The 21,293-nt window shown below is 42.9% G+C and overlaps 1 protein-coding gene across 8 annotated transcripts in view; it reads left to right on the forward strand.

The window, feature by feature from the left end:
- The first annotated feature begins 18,990 nt into the window (after positions 1–18,990).
- The window catches only part of Sh2d4a (SH2 domain containing 4A), an 86,218-nt gene continuing 83,915 nt past the window's right edge, over positions 18,991–21,293 (forward strand). For 5 of the 8 annotated variants that reach the window (XM_074055102.1, XM_074055109.1, XM_074055103.1 and 2 more), the window contains exon 1: positions 18,991–19,258. The gene's annotated coding sequence lies outside the window, so the exon portion shown is untranslated. Of the gene's footprint in view, positions 19,259–19,387; positions 19,477–21,293 lie in introns of all 8 variants that reach the window. The other 3 variants (XM_074055104.1, XM_074055105.1, XM_074055107.1) reach the window with 3 other exon arrangements.

The following is a 21,293-nucleotide window of genomic DNA, read 5'->3' on the forward strand; positions in this document are numbered from 1 at the left end:
TAGGCACTATTAATCTTTACCTACTTCTTAAAAACTCTACTTCCTTTACATCTGGGGGTGCATGTTTCCTCTCTTTCTCTATGGGTCTCACTTTCCACCAACTCAGTCACTGATGGTGTGTCTTTGGGTTTTGACACAGTCAGCAGTCTTTACTCTTCAAGGTCTTTTTCTTTTAACTACCTTGTAAATGATATATATCCCAAATAAGAGTCTAAAGAGTCCTAAGCTTCATTCTCAAGCATCCAGTCCCCATTCAGCCCATCTCTGGACAGTGGTATTTCCTGGCCTCACTGAATTATTGGTCTAGCAAGAGAGAGGATTAAATAAGAGATATGATACAGTATGACTGAGTGTTATGAAATGAAAAGCAACAAAGTCTTCTGGAAGTGCATTGTCAGGTCACTCACATAGTTTAGTGGGAGTGTATAATGTACTTTCCAGAATGGGGTGATATTTATGTCAAGAACTCCTTAGATGGGGATTGTTTGTTGTGAAAAGAAAAAAAAAAAAAAAGAAATGACTAGAAGCTGAACTGTATCTTAAGAAACTTATTTAAGATTGGGTTATTCCAAAGGTAGACCTTGAAACAAATACATGAAAGCAAATAGCTTGGGAGGTGGTAAGAGGAAGTAACAGGGGAGTAGGAGAAGTTAGAGAGGAAAGAGAAGGAAGTGAATAGTGTAACATCTAAGAGGTCATTGCCATGAGAAACTGGGTCTCAGTTCTGCCATACACATCCCAAAGTTAACCCAACCAAAGGGCAAGGACTCAGGAATCCACTACCTCCCATCTGTCAGTGGTTGAGGACTGCTCTTGAGAGGCTTAATTCCCCCCAACATTTAGCCCTAACCTCTTGTAGATCCATAAGCCTCCGGTGGGCCAGAGAAAGCCCTCAGGCAGAAACATAGGCCTTTCTGCGGGAAGCAGCTGAGTCATGGAGGACTGGGGTAGTTAGTGCCCTGAAGATAGGGATGTACCCTTGCATTGTCTCTTACGGTCTGTCCTTCACACCATTCAGTCCATTTGTGCCTTACATTAAGTGCCCCTTGTTCTGCCACTGATGCTTCAAGATGGTGGAAAGTTACAAATTCTAAATCCATAGTTTTCCGTGAAAGTACATTGGGAGAGTTAATGGGACATGCTATCGATCCTGCTTTCAATTCAGTTGGCCCTAAAGCCATCATTTATGTTAGACCCTTTCCTCTAACACCCAACCTGCATTCCTGTAATCTTTGGCCAGCAGTTCCTCTGATCCAGGTTGTTTTTCCAATCATAGGAAAACATATCACTGCCAATAAGGATAAATTGGTGACTACTCTAAGGAGTAGGAAATAGTCCAGTGTAATCAACCTACCAATGAGTGGCTGATTGGTTACCTCAGGGATAAACTCATATTTTGGGTACTGTGGAAATACCACACTAAGTATGTTACTGGCACACAGACTTCTAGCAGTCCTGGTAATAGATCAGCCATGGTGATGGCAGCCCATGCTGTTCTCCTTACATCAACATGCTGTTGATGCCTTTGCCCCTGCAACAATGGCAGCTCCTTTTGTGACTCCAATGGATAAGCCTTAGGGTGGCCAAGGACAGAGCTTTGCTGGCGTGCACTGAATGGGTCAACCTAACTCCTGGTCATTCAAGCCTTCTGCTGTGATGAGTGTTCTCTGCTGGCCATTGCCAGGAGAAATAAAGGCTTATGTGCATCCGTTGCTTGGGAATAACAGAAACAGGAGGGCAAGGGTCAGGTTGTAGAGCTAATTACAGAGGGTTTCAACTTACCTCTGACTATTGACTGGTAGGAAAATCATCCGTCACACCAAGATCTGCCTCAAGAGTCCTAGAAAGCAGACAGTTGCCCTCAGGCAAGTCTAAGACAGTTTTTCAAAGGGAAAACCAAACAGCCCCAAGAAAAGAAACCCAGATACTAATATTTAGGGGGGGTCCCCTTAGTGAAATAGCTGACTCAGGAACAATCACTGCAGTGATGCCCACAGGGCACCAGTACCACCTCTGTACTTAGAACTTTCAGTGACAATTTATGCTTTTCCTCATATATGATTAACAGAGATGAAAAAGACAAAGCAAATAAACCAAGGCAAAGAATTTGAGGGAAAGACCCAATGTCAAGAATAACAGGCTTAAAAATAAAATGAAAATTAGTACCTCCGAGAACTGAGCAAATATTGCATCCATGAAATAAGAACTGAAGCTGTGAGGGAAGGAGGGACACTTGTGGCTGATACCAACCTTCATGACAGAGCAGGAAGATAGAGGAGGATGCTATTTGCAGAGAGAGGGCTTGCAGAAGTGTATCTAGCTGGATTATGAGGAGATTAGGGAAGAATACACTGAGTTTGAAATGTGTGCAAAACAGCCCAGTAGCAGTCAGTGTATAGGGTCTGGGGCTCACAAGAAAGGTCTAGGTCAGGGTAAAAAAAATGTGGTGGCATGACCATGTGAACGTAATAGAAGCCACAGGAATGGAAGAGGTTACCCAGGACCAGGTACAGATGAGTTCTGGGAAGCTTGACATTTAAGACAGCCAGAGGACCTGAGGAAGAGCAGCCAGGTAGATGGGAGATAAAGCAGGAAAAGACTGTGGCCTAGAAGAAAGTGGAGGTGCTCAACAGTGTGAAACTCTGCTGAGAGCTCAGATGAGATAAATGCTGAAAAAATAGTGTCACGGGACTTTGAAATAAGCTAGTCATTGATAATTGCGATGGGTAAGTAGGTCTCAACTTGACCGGGTTAAGGAATACCTAGAGAACTGGTAAACATTATTTTGGGGCATATCTGCAAGGGCATTTCCAGAGGAGGCTGGTGTGTGAGTCTGATTTGGCTAAGAGGGCAAGACTGGCCCTCAATGCAGGTGGGCATCCTCCAATCAGCTGAGAGTTTAGACAGAACCAAAACAGGGAAATGTGAATTGGTCTCTCTTCTGGATCTGAGAGATTTTTCTTCTTCTCTTCCTCTTGAACATCAAAATTCCAGGATCTCTGGTCTTTGTTACTTCAGGACTCACAACAGCAGCCCCTTAGTTCTCAGGCCTCAGCATTTGTCTGAGAGTTTCATGATTGGCTTCCCTGGTTCTGAGGGTTTTGGTTCTGTACTGAGCCACGCTGTTGGCTCAGCTTTCAGACGGTCCACCATGGTACTTAACACCTTTAATCACATGAGTCAGTTCCCCTATAAATCCCCTCTCATCTGTCTATATATAGAGCCTGTTGGTTCTGTCTCTCTGACTAAGAAAATGACTTTGAGAATAGCGGGTCCAGAAAGAATGTAGGGGATGAACAGAGAGGAGGAGGGGAGAAAGTGAAGACAACTGAAGAAATCTGGCTGTGTAGATCACTAGAAAGACACTTACAGACACATTGGACAAAATGCACCTAGGAATAAGAGTTTACTTTTTTAAATGGGAGGGACGGGAGGATCTTCTAAACCTTTCCACCTAACACGATGGACTGCACTTGTGTCTTTCTCCCACTGTAGACTTCGGTCGCCATGAGTTTAACCCAGACTCAAGTATTTTATGTCTCTCAAGAAGGGACTTCAGTTCTGAAATTAGCCCTCGCTACCACATAGGCCATCAGGATCTTCCCTATTTGGTGGGCAAGGCTAATTGTGCTGTGTCAGCAAATAGCACTAAAATCTCACTGCCTTAATGCCACAGAGTTTTGTTTCTTGACCATGCTATACACCCATTAGGGGTCAGCTGAGGACTCTGCTCCAAGTCATTAGCATTCAGGGACCCACAGTGACTCAATTTCCACCATTGGTATGCCTCAGTCACCATGGCAGAGGAAGGACCCATGGCAAGCCATATACTTACTTCACTCATTGGGCATGGTGACATGACCACACCTGCCTCAAGTAAGTAGGGGAAGTCCAGTCCTCTGATGTGGCCAGAAGAAAGAAATCCAGAATATTGGTGATTGGCCCTAATGACTTCTATATTTCTATAGTCACATTCCTAAAATTGTCAAAGGGCTCCATGTGAACATAACTGCCAACACCAGCATAAATTCCTCGTGTCTGTTCCCTCTCATCCTTGATCCTCCTGAGTCAATTCACCCCTCTCTGTGATGTCATTGAAGCTGCCTTTGAGATTATGTTGGATGGCTCCTCTTTTTTGCCACAATTCAAGCATGGTATTTGACAAGCCTGTGAGATCCACTTTCATGCTCAATCACATAGCTGTTGGCAGCCTTGGGTTCTCACTGACATTGGCTTCTCTCCTATAGACCTCTCCATAGGGCCACTCACAACATGGCATGGCACGTCCCCCAGTGGCAAGGCCATGAGGGGAAATAAAAGGAAACTGAGAGAGAGCAAGAAGGAAGTCACAGTCTTTCTGTAACTTAATCACAGAAGTGATAGTCAATCACTGCCAGGCTTTATTTGATAGAAGTAAGTTAATAGGTCCAGCCCACACACCAGGGAAAGGGATCACACAATGGCATGAATATTGGGAGACAGAAAAAGATCACAAGAGTCTTGGAGCCTACCACAGTGTGTGTGTGTGTGTGCGTGTGTGTGTGTGTGTGTGTTACTTTGAGAGGGACACTTTGTTTATTCCATTTAAAAATCTTGAGTACTTAGTGGTCTACTTTTTTTGAAAAATTCTCTTTGTGCCAATTTTGACACATTTTTGTATTTTCTGGGAATTTATCTGCTTGATGTAGGTTTTTGAGTTCATTAGTATATGTGCGTTCATAATAACTTTTAAAAACTTATAAACAATGTTATTCCTGTAGTTATATCCCCTTTACACCATGTGTTCTGTGTATGCATCTTCTCTCTTCCCCTGTTATACCTCTCTTACTAATCTTTTACATAAACTTGCTGTTGACTTTCTTAATCTCTCCCCAGGTTTTCCCTCCTCTGTCTCATTAATTTATTTCCTTTCATGATGTTTCTTTTTGTTTTTCCCTTTGCTCTTTTTGTTCCAAATTCTTGGCATCATGTATTAAAAGACAAAATAACCACAAATCTACCTTATCTGTAATTTCAGAGTTGGGCCATGGTTCATATAAAAAATGGTTCAAAATTCTTCTTCCCTCACACCTCTGCCCAACCCCACCTGCCCACATGGGCAAGTGATAGGTATAACTAGAAAAAAGAAAGTGAGATAGAAAGACACTCAATTTGTTACATCTTCATCTATCTTATGTGAACATGGTTTCAATGGTTGGCCACATACGATTGACTGGAACTCATCTACTTGTTACAATGGTAGGTTGCAGTCTATTTACACCTGATGTTAGGTTACAGTTCACTGTGTGCAGAGCAACCTTTGGGGAAGACTTAACAGTTAGCTTGTGATTTTTAACATTTAAAAATCTCATGTTAAACATATTTAAAGCTATAATTTTACCAATATGATTTCTGTAGCTATTCCACACATCTTAAAAATTTTATTTATTTATTGCAGTGCTGGGGCTTGAACTCGGGGCTTTCACTTTGAGCCACTCTATCAGCCCTATTTTTTGTGAAGGGAGTTTTGAGATAGGGTCTCACAGAATTATTTGCCCAGGCAGGCTGGCTTCAAACCTCGATCCTCCTGATCTCTGGCTCCTGAGTAGTGAGTAGCCAGGATTACAAGTGTGAATACCAGTGCCCTGCTTTTCCACACGTTTTGACATGTAGTGTTTTCATTATTCCTTAATTATGAGCACTTATTAATTTACTTTATCTCCTTTTAAAACCCAAGCTTACTTAGTAAGTCCATATCAGTGAATTTTTAAGAAGTTCCAATTTTCCTACCAATTTCTAATTTTACTGAGCAAATAATAATTTCTACTTGAACAAATCACAAATTGCAAGTGCTCAGGGAACTGTTTCCTATCCAGAGTCGAGGGAGAAACAGAAGCATTTCCAGGTTCTTTTCCTGGATTGGTCCATCCTTCTGGGCCTGTCTTGTGTGAGAAAGCTCACCTCCTCCTGCTTCTCCTGTCTTAAGCCAATGCATCCTGCAGAGCTGCTCTGGTTTTCTGTGCTCTTTTCATTCATAGCACCCAATCACATTCTTGCTTTCCTGTAAGCTCAGCTCACATTAAAAGGGACACTCGTGATGTACAAGACAGATTTAGAAAGGGTTGGAAGGAAAAGGATTTTGCAAGAAATCTAGTCTTTTGTCTTGCATAGAACTGAACAAATTCCAACAGTACAGATGAGCATAGAATGAAAGGAAGTCCACTCCTGCCCAGGAAGGCAGCTCAGCCTCTGTCTCTAACCACTGTGAATAGCATGGGTTCTCTCCCCAACAGATCTTTCCAGAAGTTTACACAGACCTGCGTGTTAGGAGGGGGTGGGGATAGAAGGCTAGAATTTAGTCCCAGCTTTGTTACAAGCTGCCTATGTGAGAAAAATCACTGACTTCCATTGGTCTTGGTTCTCCTTTAGGAATGAAGGGTCAAGGAGAGGTATACTGTTAGTAGGCTTAGTTTTTTCTGTGTAGGTCTCTCTCTCTGATTTCTACAGTTGTTCAGAAAGCAGACTGTGCTTATTTTTGTGTAACCTTGCTGCAGTTAAAATGGGGGAGAGAATATAAGAGGACTCCATCTGTGTGTAAAGTCCTTAGAGTGCTAACAAATCTCTCTGTTCTGTTTAGCTGTATCTATATGTTTATCAAGGGCGTTGGGATCACCTGTAAGCACATGTTTAAAAACGCAGATTCCTGTGAAAAATACACTCCACTGATTTTGAAGAAAGAGCTTTTGAGAATTCTGACAGGCAGCCAGCTGAATGCTGAGCAAGATCCGCCACCGGGGCATGTGGCCTTGCCCACTGTCCAAGGGACTGTCCAAGGGCACTGTCTACATCACTACTTAAACAATTTCATGTGGGTTGGGAAGTCCCCATGCTGACATTGGGCAAGATTCTTTCCTTCTCTAGCCTCACTTGATGCGTCTACGAAATGAAGGCTGGGATTCTTTCAACTTGGACATTCACTTGTTAATCCAGCTGCACCACGCCCTTGTTCTTTTTAGTAGGATCTGTCATGCCACCTGAAGCCATGCTGAAGTGTTCCTGTGTGGGAAGAAAAAATTCAGTAATCACACTTATTCCAAGGGCAGTGGTCCACCTGTGCCAGGGATGTTTATGTTTTCAAGGAGGCCCGCAGGCATGGGCAATGTAGAAGGTGAGGTAAAATTAGTACCTGCTTGGCTGTAAGAGGTACTCAAACAGCTTTTACTGAAAGACACTGACTCCTTACTCAGGCCCATGAATTAATTAAAAACAGGAGAAAGCTTGGCACCTCTGTCTCCATTTTGTACCTGTTGTCCTTTGCTCTGAGCCATTCTCTCCTACAACCACCTTGGAATCAAGGAAAGACAGGAAGGATCAATAGCATGCTTATGACAAGGGCTGAAAACACCCCTAAGGAGCAGCAGAGCCTTGCAGGACAGACCACCCTCCAACTGACGATGATGATTACCTATAAAGATAAGGCTGCACCCTCGAGCAGGGGTAATGATGTCACAGGAACCAGATCGCTCCTCTCACTCAAGTGATGACAGCGACAACAACTTCCCCAGAACACTCAAAAAAACAAGGACTGAGATAAATGTCCAGCCAGGCCCCACTTGACCATGGGTACACACCCATGACTGGGACTGGTTAACTATGCACACTTTTTGTCCCCTGCCTTAATTCTTTGTCAATTTCAAGCTACCATTCATGTCTATAGCCCAGTGATGACCGAAGATGGGCTGAGTGCCCACTCTCTGCCTCTTCCCACATGCAACATGTCCCAGACTATGTGATAAATCTCCCTTACCTCATGTTTTTATTTGGCTTATAGGGGCGAGTGGGTGGACTTGACATGTGGAAGCCCAGGAGTTTGGGTCTGGGTTCCAAAGCTCATGTTTGGCTGGCCATGGAATATTGGGGAAGTGGGTGTTAGAAGATGTGCTCCTTCCTGGCCCAAAAGACCAAAAATCGTATGTTCTCCTTCATATGTGGACATTAGATCAAGGGCAAACACAACAATGGGATTGGACTTTGAGCACATGATAAAAGCGAGAGCACACAAGGGAGGGGTGAGGATAGGTAAGACACCTAAAAAATTAGCTAGCATTTGTTGCCCTTAACGCAGAGAAACTAAAGCAGATACCTTAAAGCAACTGAGGCCAATAGGAAAAGGGGACCAGGAACTAGAGAAAAGGTTAGATCAAGAAGAATTAACCTAGAAGGTAACACCTACACACAGGAAATCAATGTGAGTCAATGCCCTGTATAGCTATCCTTATCTCAACCAGCAAAAACCCTTGGTCCTTCCTATTATTGCTTATACTCTCTCTTCAACAAAATTAGAAATAAGGGCAAAATAGTTTCTGCTGGGTATTGAGGGGGTTGGGGGAGAGGGAGAGGGTGGAGTGGGTGGTAAGGGAGGGGGTGGGGACAGGGGGGAGAAATGACCCAAGCCTTGTATGCACATATGAATAATAAAAGAAAAAAAAAAAGAAGATGTGCTCCTTATTTACACATTTCCTGCAGATAAGGAAAATCTTACTTGCATGTTATTCTTGCCTCATTAGCTAATTCATTCAGATATTCAAACTGCAGGAGCCAGTCTGATTCCCTATCCCCGGGGAGCTCCAAGTCCAGGAAGGACAGACTTTTCCAGCACACATGGAGATGAGAGGTGGAATCAAATCGGAAATGAAGGTGACCTTTGACATCCTCTGGAGAGCACAGAGGAGGGTGTGGGGTGGAAGGGAGCAGAGGAAGGCCCTGGAAAGGTGACCGGTTTCAGCCCAGGAGCTGGCTGTCATGTCTTAGCAGAAGTCAAGCTGGATGGTGCCGGAGGGAGACTTCTGACCCACGTGTTCAGAGGCTTCCTGCCTTTTGGGGAGTCTTTCTTCTAGTCTCTTCCCTTAATGAAAGTAAATGCAGTCACTAATGTCCATATATTACTTTCCTGCTACTGTGAATAGATTTAATTATTCCTTTGAGGAATCTGTGATTCTCAAATCATTAAATAATTACTGACCTGAAAGAGTACTGCTTTAAAACTCATTTGCTACTTCTTAAACTATAAAATGAAAGAGGCTCAATTTTCTAATACTGACAGGCCTTAGGGAAAGGACCAGGTTAATCCTGTGAAGGACATTGCTCTATCGAAACTGAATACCATAGAAGGCAAAGATTTTTAATAAGAGTGATGTCACCCCAGCGGTTTGCACAGTGGAGGGTGCTTGGATGTAGAGAAGTCTGGGCATCAGATCATAGTTAAAGTCTGGACTCTGAGTTTCAGGAAGTAGTCCATCTCTGCAATTTGACCCATTTTACAGATGAGCAAACTGATTCAGAAACATGAAAGTTCTATTTTTCCCTTTTTATAATCACATAAGATGGAGAGTGAAGAGTAATGAGAAGAGCTATTGTAGCAATGTATATAGGAACATGCAGCAGAATATCTAAGAAAACAGACTCTCTGATCCCACCTAGACTTATCCAATCAGAACATTCCAGAGTGGGATCAAGGAATGTTGTTTTAAGCTCTCAGGGTGATTCTGGTGAATACCTCTGATTAAGAACCATGGCATTGCGTAAGCTCTATTTATACAGAAATTGCTTGGTTTATCCTTGGTCTTCCCCTCACCCCCCTCCATGTTGGTCAGAACAGTTTCTGTAAACACGGCACGCAAGCCAGAGTTGAAGGGCTTATTGCATACATTTGACTAACTCATCCTTATTTCTTCAGCATTGCAGTATTTAGGGAGATTGTATTCAAGCAATTTCCTGCATGGCCTCAGTTGCTAGCCTTGTCTGTAGAAGGATCATGGGACAGCACTGTTGGGCTCCAGCATGAGGTCCTGGCCAAGCACGACCTCATGCTTCTCACTGTAGACTTTCATGTAGTCTTGCAGCCAGCAGCGTCCAGAGCCAACAGCGCCGCCTACTGGAAAAATATTTTACTTCATGCGACTTTAGTAAGTTGAACGTGGTGAACCCAGCATACTTACTTGTAAACTGATCCAAATGCAAAAGGCCTTTGCCACTCAATTTGTGCCACATATTGTAAACAAATAAAGGAGTGCCCATAAAAGGGATTCTTCCAAAAGAAGATAGAGAAGAAAAAAGGGAAACAGTAAGGAAAAAATGGGTCGTTGAACTTGGGTCAGTAGTCATCCTATGAATCCCGAATGTTCCATTTCTAAAACCTGGGCACAGCTGGGAAGCCTTATGGCATACCTAGAAATAGCAATATTGATATATAGAGAAATATAGTCTCATTAAATAAAAACAGCAAAAATTTGAGATTGGAAACCATAGACCTGGTCCACAATGAACAAATTATTATATTTATTCTATGTCAACAACAAGCTCCAAAGCTGATCAAAACACCTCCAGACTCAACAGCAAGTTATAAAGTCCTAGGAAGAACTCCAGCTACAAGCAGAATGGAGAGGCCCTGGCAAGTTTTGAAGAGAGAGAAAGGTAACTGAGAATGTAGGCCAGTGGAAGAGTGCTTGCCTAGCATGTGCAAGGCCCTGGGTTCAATTTCCAGCACTGCAAAAACTACAAGCTAAGAAAGAGGGAGAGAGAACTCAGGGGCAGGACAGTCTGGGAAGAAATAATTTTCTTCAGTGCTACTACTGACCATCCCAATTGAATTATAGCAATTCGATTCATTTTCATTAGGATATATTAATATTATAATATATAATATATGTAATATAGTAACATTACAAGGGTGTTTCATTGTAAAAATTTCATAGATGTGTACAGTGTACTTGGAGCATCATATTTCTTTGTCCCCCTCCCCTTTTCAAACAGTATTTGGTGGGTTTCATTATCTTATCTGTCTATCTATCAAATGTAGTTCAATCAAAGAAAAGCCAAGGGCAGACTACTGGCAACAATTTTTAAAGCTGAATCAATGTATCATGATACTTCTTTTTGTCCTCTGCTGGTCTCAGATTAAATAAATGTCATTGTGAGGTAAAAAAAAAGACCTAAGCATTGAAGTCAGGGAGGCTTGGGCTCAAATCCCACCTCTTCCCTTTGTCTGCTGGGTGACTTAGGTAAATTCACTTACCCCTCTCTGGGTAACACTGGGTTCCTTGGGTATAAAATGGGAATAGCATGGTCTTTCCTCATAAGTTGTGGAAAGTGATGATAGCATCCGTGGTGTAGCTAGCCTGATGCAGGCTCACAGAGGAGCCCAGGGAATGACAGTGGCTCAGAGGATAAGGTGTTAATGAGGGGGAGGGAAACTGGCAGTGTTTGAGTCCTGCCTTCCAGGGTAGACATAGCAAGGAACCGTGACAGGGCTGAAGGACAAGCTGGGACCAGTGGGCCCACTCAGCCCTGAAGTGCCACCCCCCTGCAGTTAGTGGCAAACACAGTGAGGGCAGCCCAGAGTGAGGGCCAGCAGGGAAACCATGACACGGTTCCTCTCCTATGTCATCCCCAAGCCTCCTCAAGGTATCTGATGCCAGGCAAAGCTCTCCACTTGCCCAAAAGCCTGGCTTTCACCTGCACAGGCTCACAGGCCTCATGACTGAGTAGGTGCAAACAAAGACTGAGGTTTGAAAAGGAAAATGTTAGAAGAGCCCAGAACGATGAGGGAGGCCAGGGTCAGCTACCTGCGTGGTACTGCCTGCTTCCTAGGTGTCCGTTCAGGCGCCTCACACAGTGCAGGACACATGAGCAACAGTCAAGGCATGTCTGCTGCATGGCTTCTCTGGTCCCAGGCACATGGTGATGAGAGAGCTGTGCTCTGGGCAACTCTGATGCTTCTTTTCCTGTCTGATTTCCAGATGGAAGTCTGTGCCCTGGCCTAGCACCTGTCTTGAGACTCTGGGTACATCACTTACCTGTCTGAGGCTCAGTTTGTTCATCTGTAACATAATATAATATAATACAATATAATATATAAATGTTGGATATATATATACATATATTGAATTCTGCATCAGCATATTAATGAATTATGAATTGCAAATATTCAAAACAAACATTCTGTCTGTTCTGAATGCTCACAGACCTTTCTCTTGTGATTTCCTAAACAACGCAAACAACCACTGTTTCCATAGCATTTGCATTCAGTTTACAAGCCACTTGGAGATGATTTACAGTCTACAGGAAATGTGCTGAGGTTATACGACACTGGCTGTACACAGACATCTGTATACATGTATCTTACGTGCCCCAGCACATAGTAAAACCAGTAAGTGCCAGCTGTCCCAGTTGTCATCTTCCTTAGCACAATACTAGTAGTGTTACTGCTATTCTGACTTCACACCAATTGTTATGTTATTTCTAGACCAGTGGCTTCTGGATTCCCAAACCCAGGACACAGTCATGGGTCTTCAGCGGACAGGCCACTGGGATGACTGTCCACAGCCTCCTCTGTAGTCTCATGAGCTGTCCTGTGTGTCCCCAGTGTGCAGAGAGCGCCCTCTGTGGGCAGCCACCTCCTCCCAGCCCTGTTCACCATCTGTGACTTGCCTCCTGGGCTGTCTGGGTCTTTGACAGCTTTCATGTAGAATTCAAGATTTGTTAAAGGTTAAGAAACAAAAATATGGTCAGGGCTAGTGTTTTCAGCCTCCTGTAGCTACTCAGGAGGCAGAAATCAGGAAGATCAGGGTTTGAAGCCAGCCCAGGCAAACAGTTTAAGAGAGACCCTCTCTCAAAAATACCCAATACAAAAAGGGCTGGTGGAGTGGCTCAAGTGGTAGAGCACCTGCTTAGCAAGTGTGAGGCCCTGAGTTCAAGCCCCAGTACCACCAAAAAATATGTGCTGACTTGAAGCTTTCATATATATTGTTAAAATTCAGTGGTAACCAGAACAACTGTTTGGAATTAGAACTAAAAAGAATTTTTCTAGGAAAAGTATTTTATTACTGACATTATTTAAAACTGCTGAACACAGTGATAACAAAAAGAAAACAAATTTTCACTGGTTTTATAATTGTTTTTAAATTCTTTACAGATGACACAACCTTTTATTGTCTATGCCACTGCCCAGACTTTGGGATACCACTGATGGCAAGTGTTAAAAATATTACTTTGACAGAATGCTTTACAATTTCTAAAGCCCTCTCTCACGTCCATGATTTAATTTCATCTTTGCAAGAGCCCTTTGGTTAGGTATCTGTGTTGACAAAGAATTGTCCTCATACTCTGTGACTGACCTGAAGCCATGTACTTTCTATAAAGCAGAGCTGGGCCCAGCAGCCAAGTCTCCCAACCCTTCATCCCTGGACATCCTGGTTGTAGTGTCAGTTTTGCCACAACCTAACCTGAGTCATGTCACTATTTTTCTTGGCTCAGTTTTATCATCTGTGCAAAAGAAGAGGCTTGGACCATGTGGCTTTTGTAATGCCTTTCAGCTCTGAGATGCCATAGTGCAGGCATTCATTCATTTACCACTGGCTGGGAGTGAGAGAGAGCAAGTCAGGACAGGATGCAGCAAAGGCAGGAGGAGGAGGGTATTGAGCATCACAAACCACCTTCGCCATCATTTGGCCTTGGAGCAACAAAGTGCCGTCCTGTAAATGGTGCACAGTTTGTTCCTAATGTCAGAGAATGGAGTCCAGGAGTCACGTAAGAGCTTACATCTCACCAGCCCACTTATATACACAGGTGCACATGTGCACACTCAGCCAGAGGGGCCTTCAAGAATGCCCCATGAACCAGATACAGTGGTTCATACCTGTAATCTCAGCTACTCAGGAGGCTTGCAAGTTCAAGGTCAGTTTAGGCAATATCCAGTTTCAAAAACGAAAAAACAAAATAAAACAACAACAAAAATCCTGTACTTCACTGTCCTCACCATGAACCAGTGGACTGGAGTCTACAGCACTGTCCGTGCAATTCCAAGGTGCTGGCACCCAGTCAACACACAGGTGAATCCAGCTAATCCAGTCACTGAGTCTCTACACAGAACTTTGCTTATGCCTGCATGACTTGCTACCTCTGCCACTCAGCAATTTTTTTTTTTCTTTTGTGATACTGGGGCTTGACTCAGGGCCTACACCTTGAGCCATGCCACCAGCCCTTTTTTTGTGATTTTGTTTTTGAGATAGGGTCTTGTGAACTATTTGCTTGGGCTGGCTTTGAACCGTGATTCTCTTGATCTCTGCCTCCTGAGTAGCTAGGATTACATGCATGAGGCACTGTGCCCAGCACCACTCAGCTGGGCACGTATTTGTCATTACCATTGTGAAGTTCTCAGCTACCCTGTGGTGCACATGCAGAGAAGCACTGGAGGATGTGCTGGGCTGGGAGAGGATAGGAGGCCAGGTAAGGCATCACTTAGGAAGCAAAGAGAAAGGAAAGGGTGCTGTGGCCCAAAGGACCTTGTTATGGACTGCATCTAATACACACACACAAACGCACACACATGTATACATAGTACATATAATTCATATAGATCAAAATAACTGCAGCATAAATGAACAGAGCAATAGATAGATTTCCTCATTGCTAGACTACATAGAATATACATATTTTTCTCCCTCATGTTAATTAGCAGATTTAATACAATTCCAGAGCTGGCAGGAATTCTATGAAGCAAGCTATTTCCCACATCAATGGTGGTTTTGTAAATCAATATGACCCATTGGAAAGCAAGTTGGCAATATATACAAAGAATCATAAAAATATTAAAGCCTTTAGGTCTATAATACCACTTCTTGGAATCTATTCTAAAGAAATAATCCAGCCCAGTATGGTGGCACCTGCCTGTAATCTTACCACTAGGGAGGCTGGGGCAGGAGGACCATGAGTTCAAGGCCACCCTGAGCTTTGCAGCATAAAGTCCTGTCTTGGAAAAAAGAGAGAAGGAGAGAGAGAAATAATCTGAAATAAAAGCAAAGCCATTTGCTTACAGAAGCTCACTGTGGTACATAGAATGATGAAAACTTGGAAGCAATTTAGATGCTAACTAATGGAGAATGGTTATGGAAAATCACTGGTTATGGAAATATTATGCAGATATTAAACCACTGCACAGGAAACAATGTCAAGGAATATAGCATAATATGAGTCTCTATTATTACAACGAGTGAAAAGCTTAGAAGCAAATGTTAAATAACAAATTACACTTTATGAGTTAGGATAGTAGGTGACTTTTTCTCCTTCCTGGACATTCTACAATTTTCCTGTTCTAATAAAAAATAATAATAAAAGGAAAAGACCATAGTTGAGTTAGAAAAATGGAATTCATTATTGTGCCCCAAATAACTGCATCACAGTAGCATGCAGATATTACTGTTCACCTGGTGCTTTGCTCCTTAATTGCAGACATTAAGCTTGGGAACAAGAAAAAATCTGGACTATCAGTCTTAGAAACCAAACTGAAAAAATTGATAGCAAGCCAAGTGTCTCAGAGCTGCCACTGTGTGAGCAGGCGAGGCTCCAGCTCCTCCAACATTAAGTCAAGCCACATGGCTGCACTCGCCACCATCTTGGGGTAGATTCTGTGGAACACAGGGTTCACGGGAGACCTGTGTCATGAAGCTTGCTGTATTGCAAGATAACCCAGTGAGGAAGGGACCCAGAGAAGAAACATAAATGCGATAGAGACTGATATTTTCAATTCTTCACTGCAAGGTCTTCATTGGGACATAGGTTCAATGTCCAAACAAACTATGCACATTTCTTTTTGGTTTTTTTTTTTGTTACTGGGAATTGAACTTGGGGCTTTGCACTTGCTAGACAAGCATTCTACCACTTGAGCTACACCCCCAGTCCTATTGCTTTTAATTTGATTTTTGTGTAGGGTCTCATGTTACCTTTGTCAGGGCTGGCCTCAGACCAATGGTCCTCCTGTCTCCACCTCCCCAGTAACTGGGATTATAGGTGCATGCCACCACACCCATCAAACTATGTGTATTTCTAGAAGCCATCCCAAGTTCCTATCAGAGCAAGATGGTTATCTGCATAAATAAATCAGCCAGATCAAAAGAGCAGCAAGAAGAATCTTCTTTATGTCAAACACTGCCATAGACACTCCGGGTCAGGGGTGGTTGGTTAGAACTCAAACATGGTGTCCTCCTGAGTAGGGGCCTAGTATGTGACAGACGAGATTTGAGGGAAAAGGGGAATATAAGAGTGGGGATATGAGGATAAATCAAGAAATGAATAGATGAAGTCCAGAGTTCTACTAAATAAAGGGGAAGAAAATGATAAGAGAATGGACAAGGAACTGTAGGGCTGGGAAAGATGCCATAATAAAAAAAGACAGGAAGACAAGCTGCCTGGGAACCATGGAACACATAAAACACAATGGCACCACTACACCATAAATTGAATTTCAGTTTGTCTTCATATTCCTGCTTTCTGTTTGAGGTACTAGGAATCCCTATTTCAATTCAAGTGCAAACATGTCTTGTTCAATTTGATTTATCTGAGAAAATTCAATCGAGTCTCTTAGCACAGCCCAGCACTAGGTTGTCATTTCTTTGAGAGAGACAGGTGATGTATGGGTGCAGCTGACTCAGGTCGTGTGCATACTGACCTCTGCAGCTACCCCACCCACTGTGGAGCCCATCATCTCAGTGCTTGAATATGGCTTTGGTCCTGGTCATCAGAAGATGATTCAAAAGCTTAAACAGATGCTGAAATTAGTCTCTTTTTCATTGCTTGAATGATGAGCTAAGAGATTATTCCTGAAGAGTATGGCTAAGATTATTTTATTCTCCTATCAAATTAGAAAGCTGGGTTCATTTCCAGCAACTTGTGTGATGGTGGGATATGCATGTCACTGGATGTGTGTGTGTGCGCGTGTGTGTGTGCGTGTGTGTGTGTGTGTGTGAGTGTGTGTGTGTTAAATTGAAGGCCAAATGGGAATTTCTGCATCCTTCAATCAGCATCTTTTGGAGATCCACTTAATGGGAGGCTCTGTTTAGATAAAACAAGTTGGATATGGATATGTTGAGACACTGACAAAAACATTTACATAAGACCCAAAGTCTAATAAGAATGTGAGCAGACAATTCCATGAACAGCTCAGGCTGGTGTATTAAAGTCATTAATACATATTGATTGGAAGCCCTGACCTACTTTCCACATGGCCCCCATAACTGGCTCTCTGACCTCATCTCCTCTAGTTGTCCTTTTCCTTCCCTCTGCTCCATTCGCATGTAGTTACTTCCCTGATCCGCAAGTGTGTTGAATGTGATGTCAGCTGTGGATCTCTGTTTGGAGTCTCCCCCCTGTCTGAAGTCTGCTTTCTGGATGTCCATACAGCTTGCCCCCTTGCTGCCTTTGGGTTTTTCCACATTTCATGCTCTGGGGGAGACCCCTCCTGGTTCCCAAGACTATATTTGAAATCTGTATTTCCACACTCACCCACTCCCTGCTTTATTTTTGTCTTCAGCACTTCAGCACTCCTGTCTAACATACTATATGATGTATTTATCCACACTGCTCATTAGCCCACACTGATGCTAAAGTACAAGTTCCACGAGGACAGGAAATTCTGTCTGTTTTGTTACTGCTACATCCCAGAGTCTTGGACAGTACCCAACACATGGTAGGCCTTCCTAAATATTTGCCAAAGGATGAGCAAACTCTCTCCTGTATTCCTCCACCATGCTAGGTTCTGCATGGAAGTCATGCATATTAAACCTTTCCCACTTTATAAGACAGGTATTAAAAATGTTTGCCTTTAAGACCATGACAATGTTTTGGAGTCTTCATGAGGACAAGACCTGTTGGCTGTGTCCCAAATCTTTCACAAGGGAGTGCTCCTCACCACAGTAAATTGGTCTGGACCAAGGTGCATGGTCTTTGGCCTTGCAGGCTCAGAAATGCTTTTTGAAACTCAATGTATTCATTCACAGTGAGAGAAAATGTTCCACAAACAGTCACAGGTGCTATATGCTGAGTGTATTCTTTTCTGTGTAACCAAATCATTACTATGATCCTCTGGCACCCATCTCTCCATTAGAACTGCCCCACCCAAAGCTCACAGCACACTCAGCCCAGGTCAGATCTCCCTCTGCCCTGGACAGTACTTGGAGAAAGAGCTGATTCCTGAGCTCCTTTCCCCTTGTTTCCTTTCCCCACTCTTCTCAGTCCTGTGTCATGCCCGAGTCTGGCCTTTACAGCCTATGTGCTGGGCTCCCCTTCTCCTGACTTCCAGTCAGATGCAGCTGGATGCTGCAACAGGACAGGGAAAGATGGGAAGAAAACACCAGGTGTCTCCCAGACTGCCCCCTACAGGACCATCAATTTGGCCGTGGCTATTTCACTCTCCAGCCAAGCTCATGCCCGGTCCAGAGATGTCTCTCCACTCTCCAAACCTGGGGCTGGTGCTGGCTTCCCATTGTGAAAGATCCCTGGATGCTTACATGCTCTTGTTGGTTCTCATAGCCCTGTCACATCTTTATACAAAACAATCTCTACTAAGCTCTCCCCAACAAGTCCTTTAAGTACGCCATCTGCTTTTTACCAAAACCCAGACTGATGTGATACCACTTATTGAGGTTTGACTTCAGGGCTGTCCACTGTCAGTACTTCAAACATTATTCATTCAACCAACTTTTCCACCAATTAAGTTTTATAGTGTTCCCAATGTAACTTTCTGTGATGACAGAAATGTTCTTGCTCTGCACTATCCAACCCAGTAGCCACCAGACACAATAAGTACATAAAATGCAACCAGTAAGACTGGGGGGCTGAATGTTTAATTTTATTTAATTTTAGTTCATTTCAATTTAAATAAACACATGTGGCAACCATATTGGATGGTGTAGATCTAACTACTTAGTCAAGTACTACTGGTCTGGCAGTTCTTTTTTCTTTCAAAAGATATTTCTATATCTTTTATGGGAGTTATCTTTGTAATTTCCAAATTTCTGGTAGAAAATTCACCATAGCATTTAAGACATACAACAGTGTTATCCAGAGAGACTAGAGAACTTGCCAAATTGGGGCAGGACAGTAGTTAATGAGTGTTAAACAAGGGAACCTGGGACTTTCCTGCAGTCAGGTGAAAGATTAACCATGTTATTCAGAAAAGTGTTTCCTAAGGTCCCTGTTTTGTTTCTGTTGGGAAAGTGGAACAAAATTTTTCCCCTTCATCCAGACAGCAAAGAATTCATCATACAATAGCAAGCAAGATCATGGAGGAGAAGTGACTTACTGTGAATTGGGGAGAGGAACTGACCATGCCTAGACAGGCTTCCTCCTCCTAGGGACCAGCAATCTACAGGGAGCGTGTGTTCTGCGCTACTCCTCCACTCCGTCAGGGAAGGTTACCAGAGAAGAGCCTGCATTGACCCAATAGGTATGTGCATCTTACTCTGGGGCTCTGTAGAATGCCTCAGTCACCAAATATAAATTGTGTCCTGGCATTTATCCATTCTCTGAAATGCTAGAGGCCAAAGGTGGTTCTGATTTGGGATTTTTTTTTCAGATTTTGGAGTATTTGCATATACATAATGAGAAATGTTGAGGATGGGAACCAAGTTTAAACACAAAATTCATGTATGTTTCATGTATACTGTAAGTAGTGACTGAGATAATTTTATACAATATTTAAAATAATTTCATGTATAAAATAAAGTTTCACAGTATGGATTTTTCCATGTATAGTGGAAGTGTCAAAACACTTCAGAATTTGGAGCATTTCAAATTTCATATTTTTGGGTTAGGGATGCTCAACGTGTAGTAAAGGAGTCATTTAAGTCTCCAATTTGCCTTTTCTTTCTTTTCATTTGTTCTTTCTCTCTCTCTCTCTCTCTCTTTCTTCCTTCTTTCCTGCCTTTTTTTTGTTGGTGGTGGTGGTGGATTGGGGTTTGCACTCTGGCTTCATGCTTGCAAAGTCACTCTATGGCTTGAGCCACACCTCCAGTCTGTTTTGCTCTGGTTATTCTGGAGATAGATATTTGCCAGGGCTGGCCTTGAACCATGATCCTCCTGATCTCAGCCTCACAAGTAGGTAGGGTTACAGGCATGAGCCAGTGGCACCCAGTTGTCTTATTTCTTGATTCGTTAGAAGTTGGAAAAGAAAGAGTGGTAAGTACTACTTCTTAGGACTCTTAAAACACTCCAGTTTAAGAGGTTGGCGAATGGTTCCTGCCAATGCCACTTGACATAGTGGGAAGAGAGAGACATGTCAGGAATAAGAGTGCCAGGAGGAGGCTCTGCAAAAGGAAGTTATGTGCAGAAATAGAGGAGCAGGCAGGAAAGGCAAGACTCACCATCATCACTTGTCTGCTTCAAACATTGTCTTCACAATTAACGAATTAGGCATGCAGTCACATGAGAGAAAGTACTTTGTTTTGTTCTTTGCTGAATCTTTAGTTCTTAGAAGTCTACCTGGTCCATAAACATTTTTGAATGAATAAATAACTAAAAACAATTGCTAGTGGTGGAATCATAGACTTCCTTTGCAGATGACTACATTAAGGCCAGGGGAACTGGGTCACCCAAGGAGAAATGGCTAATCCGTGGTAGAATCCAGGCTCCCTGGGCCCCACTCAGTCACTCCTTCCATTGTGACATGTTCCTCCTTTTTCTTCTGGTCACCTCTCAACTATAAGCTCTTAACAATTATCTCACCTTGCATCTTAACTAACCTTCCTGCTCTTTAGTTTCTGACTTTAATTTTCTTTGGGCTAGCCAGGCAGAATGATTGCTGTCCCCAAAACATGACCTAAGCCATTGTGCATGCTCCACTGACCACCTGGGTAGGCAACACTTTGCCAGATCAAGTCCTTTACATCCCCGTTGGAACCCCTTCCTGACCAGCCTTACTTAGCTTTAATTGTACCCTTAAAAGCTTTAATTTTACCCACTTACACAAACATTCTTGTGAGCTACATTATTTTAAGTAGAACTTCAGGCAGAACTGAAAAATAGCTGGGTATAAGCATCCAACTCTCACCTATTTGCATTTCTCTGGAAACTTACTCTCTAGCCACATTCCACCCAAACCCAGGGTTAGCCCCAATAGCTGCATTCTTACTTCAAGATCCAATCGACTTAGTTAATAGTAATTAATCCAGGTGTGAGCAGTTGACTCAACCTGTCCCAGAAATTGGAAATTTTGAGTTTTCAGACACAGTTATAGAGGAATGGACCTTGGAGCTATTTAATCTTGTGCACAGTCATGTTCTTGAATGAAAATCCACGAACTGAGCTGCAGAGCTCCGTGGTTCCTGGGACTTCCAAGGCCTGGTTTTTCACCCCTCTTTGGAGTCTACAACACTCCAGCATCCTTCCAGTGTATTCTTGCTTTTTTTTTTTTTTTTTTTTTACAATAGTCAACTAATGTTAGTTTGTATGGCTTTTGAAAACTCATGCTATTTATTCTTTGA

The sequence above is a fragment of the Castor canadensis genome, chromosome 14 (assembly GCF_047511655.1).
Source record: "Castor canadensis chromosome 14, mCasCan1.hap1v2, whole genome shotgun sequence".
Classification (NCBI taxonomy): Eukaryota; Metazoa; Chordata; class Mammalia; order Rodentia; family Castoridae; genus Castor; species Castor canadensis.